The following is a 5,066-nucleotide window of genomic DNA, read 5'->3' as shown; positions in this document are numbered from 1 at the left end:
GTTTTGATTTCTGTCCCAACGAAGGGTGATATTAAATCGGGTTACGTTAGGAGGATTGATGCTGGTCCTGGTATATTTTTGGGAGAAGTATTGGTTAATCAACAAAACGGCTCAGTCAAATTATTTGTTATTAATACTACATCGGATTACGTTACGCTTACAACACCGCAGATTGAATTGGAAGATTTTGAACTGAAACCCCCTGCATCGCGTTCTTCTCGAACAGGAAATCCGAACGCAAATAGATCAGCAGATCAGGCACAAAGATTTAGTGCACTACTTAACTCCTTGGATCTGAGTCACCTTCAAGAAAGGGAAAAGGCCAGTATCCTGGAAATTATACATGAGTTTTCGTATCAGTTCCATCTTCCTTCAGATAAACTGAAGGCAGCTAATGTTCCCTCTCACAAAATTACCACAACCGACGAAATACCCATACATACCAAACAGTATAGGTACCCTCCGATCCATAGAAATGAAATAGAGACTCAGGTGGAATCCTTGCTTAAGGACAAAATTATCCAGCCGTCGGTATCTCCTTACAATTCACCTGTATGGGTAGTCCCGAAAAAACCTGGTTCATCTGGAAAACCACGATGGAAGATGGTCATCGATTATCGGAAGTTGAATGAAAAAACTGTGGCTGATGCGTACCCTCTTCCAAATATTACCGAAATTTTGGATCAGTTAGGAGGGGCGAAATATTTCAGTACTCTCGATTTAGCTTCTGGTTTCCACCAGATTCCTGTAGATTCTTCATCGAAGTCTAAAACGGCTTTTTCTACTCCTCATGGGCATTATGAGTTCAACAGGATGCCCTTTGGCCTTAAGAATGCTCCAGCTACTTTTCAAAGGGTTATGGATTTGATACTATCCGGGTTGCAGGGCATCGAGCTTCTGGTTTATATGGATGACATTGTCATTTATGCAGCCTCCATTGAAGAGCATGGGCGTAAGTTGAGAACCCTTTTAGCTCGGTTACAAAGCGCTGGATTAACCCTTCAGCCTGAAAAATGTCGTTTTTTACAAAAGGAAATAATATATTTAGGGCATGTAATCACGAGCGAGGGTGTAAAACCGGATCCCGGGAAAATTCAGGCAGTAAAACAGTTTCCCATACCCAAGACAAGAAAGAATATTAAACAGTTCCTGGGTCTTGTAGGCTATTATAGGCGGTTCATTCCCAACATGGCTCGGATTGCCAAACCCTTGACTAGGCTTTTGAAAAGGGATGTACCTTTTTGTTGGACAGCTGACGTGCAAACTTCCTTCGAAACCTTAAGAGATATCATCTGTGCTGAACCTCTATTACAGTTCCCGAATTTTTCGCAGTCATTCCTCGTTACTACGGATGCTTCTAATTATGCCATTGGCGCCATTCTTAGTCAGGGACCAGTGGGAAAAGATCTCCCAGTCGCGTATGCCTCCAGATCACTAAATGACGCAGAAATTAATTACTCAACGATTGAAAAGGAATTGTTGGCGGTTCTTTTTGGTATAGAACATTTCCGACCCTACCTTTATGGCCGACAATTTACATTGCTCACGGACCATAGACCCTTGGTATGGTTACACAATGTCAAGGATCCAACATCTAAAATCATGAGGTGGCGGATTAGGTTGAATGAATATGATTATACTGTGGTATACAAACCTGGAAAGGTTAACGCCAACGCCGACGCACTTTCACGAAACCCCGTAGACACCTGCATGAATCCTGTTCCTCAACAAAAAACCGTACGGTCTGATGTTGATTTTAATTCGAATTCACAACGATTGGAAGGGGTGCTCACTTGTACGGGTATGGTGCCACCTGCAGATACTGAAACAGATAGAGTAGATGAAACGTTATTTATTGGAAATGAAATTCTTGTGGCCTCTGCTTTCTTGGCGCGCGGGAACACAGCGATCGACTTTAATGAGACTACGAATAAAGTTAATGATAGTACGAACTTACGAGTATTGCCCTTGTTGGCTGGGAATTCAACGGATGAATTTAGTAAAGGATTGTCCCACTCGAGTACCTCCATGCTCGAGGTGCAACTTGTCGCGGCTTGTAGGGGTACGTTAACCCCATGTTGTGATGTTCCACGCTTGCCCCCGGGTAACGTAGCTCCGGGAGGTCAAGTGAGTGAAGCCGGCGCCATCCCGATTAATAGATCCGGATGGTCGCACGATGAGTCCACTATAAAAACGGCTTCGCCGGGTGGACGAAAAGCGAGAGTACTTCCTGGAGGGGAAGATGAATGTAAAGAATTGTCGCCTGGGATAAGAAGCCCAGGTGATAGAATGGGAACGCCATTGTGTCCAGCGCGTCATGGTTCACGCTCGTTGGGATGGACTAGTATGTCTTTGCACGTTTCCCAACGTTCGGTGAGCCTGGATACGTGCTTGTATGGCTTTGAATGTGAAACAACACCGATACGGCCGATACAGCCGGGTGGGAATGAATGTGTTAGGAACTGCACTGGCGAGAGGATCAGGCAGGTAGAGGACAAGATTGCACAAGGAAATCCTGGGGAAAAGGCAACTTTAAAAATAGTTTCTATACGTAAAAGTATAATCATGGTTAATAATGAAAATGATGAAAATACAGATAACAGTCAGGGTAGAGTTTTAATTAATAATGCAGATGATACAGTAAACAGACCTGCGGTACATCCTTCTTCCTTACCCACTATTCTCGATGTAAAAGACAACTTATTCATGAGACAAGACAATCTCGTTCATTTTATTCCTTTAAATTGTATTGATACATCTCAAACCACTGTGGGTTTGTTAAACCGAATTGGATTCTCGGTAGGGGAAGTACAACAATATCAATTTGAAATCGGCAATGCCATGGCTTTTCCGCATGATAAACATTCCGTCTTCTTTTTATTTTATAAGAATGAACATCAAAATGAGTTTAATCTCGATTACGTCGAAGCCTCGTTAAAATCACTCAAACCTCTTTTAGACACCTTGGACACGAAAACGTTTAGTATCTTGATAGATCCGGACAGATTCAACCCTACGGAGCGGGGTAATATAATAAATTTAATCAAACAGATTTTCGATAGTTCTGAATATATCATTACCTTGTGCACTGGAGAAATTGTAGTTCCACCGGAATCGAGTCGTCTTCAAATCATTCAGGAGCACCATGAATCTGCAATTGGAGGTCATAGGGGTATTTTTAAATTGCACCAACTTATTCGCGAACGGTTTTATTGGCCGGGTATGGCAAAGGAGATTACAGAATTCGTTCGCACTTGCCCTATTTGTCAGAAGAATAAAAATTACATAGCTGCAATCAAACAACCAATGCAAATCACCGATACACCCCGTCAAGCCTTTGAGAAAATACAAATGGATATAGTTGGACCTCTACCCGTAACTAATAAAGGAAATCAGTATTTACTCACTTTGCAGGATAATTTGACTAAATATTCTGATGCGATTCCATTAAGAACCATAGATACAGTAACCGTTGCTCATGCTCTTGCTGAACAGTTTATCAGTAGATTTGGATGTCCATGGGTTATCCATACTGATCAAGGGAGGAACTTCATTAGCCAGGTAATGAAGAATTTCTGCAGGATTTTCAAAATACAGCGAATAACATCCACGGCTTTTCATCCTCAGTCGTTGGGTTCTCTTGAAAGAGCACATCGTAGTTTTATTAATTATCTCAAACACTATTGCACAAAAACGGATTGGGATGATTGGATACGCTTTTGCATTTTTTCATATAATACTTCTGTACACGAGGGCACTGGGTTTACCCCTCACGAATTGGTTTTTAGTGTTAAAGCCAACATACCTTCTGAATTTGCCAAGGGACAAACGCCTCGAACTTTTGCACAGCATTTTGATGAGCTTTTCAATAAAATCACCACCACACAGACTATGGCTGCGCGAAATCTAGAGAAAGCAAAACAGAGAAGTAAGGGTTACTACGATAAGAAATTAAACCCATGTAAATTTAAAGTAGGCGATATGGTATATCTACTCAAGGAGCCTAGAACTTCTAAATTTGATTGCGACTGGCTGGGTCCTTATAAAATAAGCCGAATGTTTGGCGACTTAACAGCGGAATTGGAATTAAAAGAGAATAAATGTAAAATAGTACATACCAACAAACTAAAATTGGCGTGTATACGGCTAGATGATATTACCGAAGACTGAATTAGATCGTTGTTGCCTTGTAAACTTGCGATTATACTCTATTAATATTATGGCTTATGAATACACCAGAGACGATTGATAATAGATGGGAGAATTATTATTTGTTGTATGTTTACATATACGGAGTATGCTGGGTGCGAAATTACGAACTATTGAATGGACTATTGAAGTTGTACGACGCGTGACTTTGGAATGAATTAGTTGATACAGACCTACTTTCACGTTATTAAGGAACAATGTTTTGAATGAAAAAGCTGTTTTATGTAAACACCTTTTTGTATAAGGGGGAAGGTGTAACGTGAAACGTTTATCACGTGAATATGTCTAGAATGGTATGGCGACATTGACATGGGAATATTTATCGAATAGACTATTGTATCGATATGTCTCGAATGTTCTTCGAGGATCTTTTGTATCGATGGCTATAAATTAAGAGCGGAGTTTAAACCATCTGCGTGTACGCTCGTATTATAAAATAAACAAAGCCTAAAGTTGTAAACCCCTCGACATGGGTGATCGAGCTGAGAGAAGGCCGGAAATCCAGAGAATGGAATAGTTTCACTTAGTAAATTCCTAAAAGACAAATTTATGATAGACCATAGCTAATTCGTTGTTTTCGACCAAGTCACGAACGGTCCTTAAAAGTAACGAAGTCTTTTCGATATCCTGTCTTTTCATGCACTCTAAGAGGGTCGTAAATTTCCTCAAGAGTTGCCTTTGGCAAGTACAAGGTCTTGTCTTTTCCTATTTTCTCTGGGTCCCACGCTTTCTCGTAGCACATGTGCGCTGCAACGTTCTAGTGTCTTGGCGGAGCGCCTCCACTTCCACGCGCCTGAGGGTGGACCACAGCCAGGAGAAGGGGCCCACGCGAGACGGGGTGGACTCCTCCACCATTG

General features: G+C 41.5%; 2 long non-coding RNA genes across 2 annotated transcripts; both read right to left on the bottom strand.

Annotated features, from left to right (window-relative positions):
- Positions 1-971: 971 nt before the first annotated feature.
- Positions 972-1,794, bottom strand: LOC123989043. The gene is made up of 4 exons (XR_006830411.1): positions 1,655-1,794; positions 1,519-1,594; positions 1,238-1,434; positions 972-1,006 (listed from the first exon to the last, which is right to left on the bottom strand). It is a non-coding gene; the product is annotated as an uncharacterized LOC123989043 (long non-coding RNA).
- Positions 1,795-3,526: 1,732 nt separating this feature from the next.
- LOC123989044 lies at positions 3,527-4,289 on the bottom strand. The gene is made up of 3 exons (XR_006830412.1): positions 4,119-4,289; positions 3,806-3,906; positions 3,527-3,639 (listed from the first exon to the last, which is right to left on the bottom strand). It is a non-coding gene; the product is annotated as an uncharacterized LOC123989044 (long non-coding RNA).
- Positions 4,290-5,066: the final 777 nt, after the last annotated feature.

This window comes from Osmia bicornis, unplaced genomic scaffold (genome assembly GCF_907164935.1).
Source record: "Osmia bicornis bicornis unplaced genomic scaffold, iOsmBic2.1, whole genome shotgun sequence".
NCBI lineage: Eukaryota > Metazoa > Arthropoda > Insecta > Hymenoptera > Megachilidae > Osmia > Osmia bicornis.
Note: the sequence above shows the minus strand (reverse complement) of the source record. Positions and strands in the feature narration are given on the sequence as shown.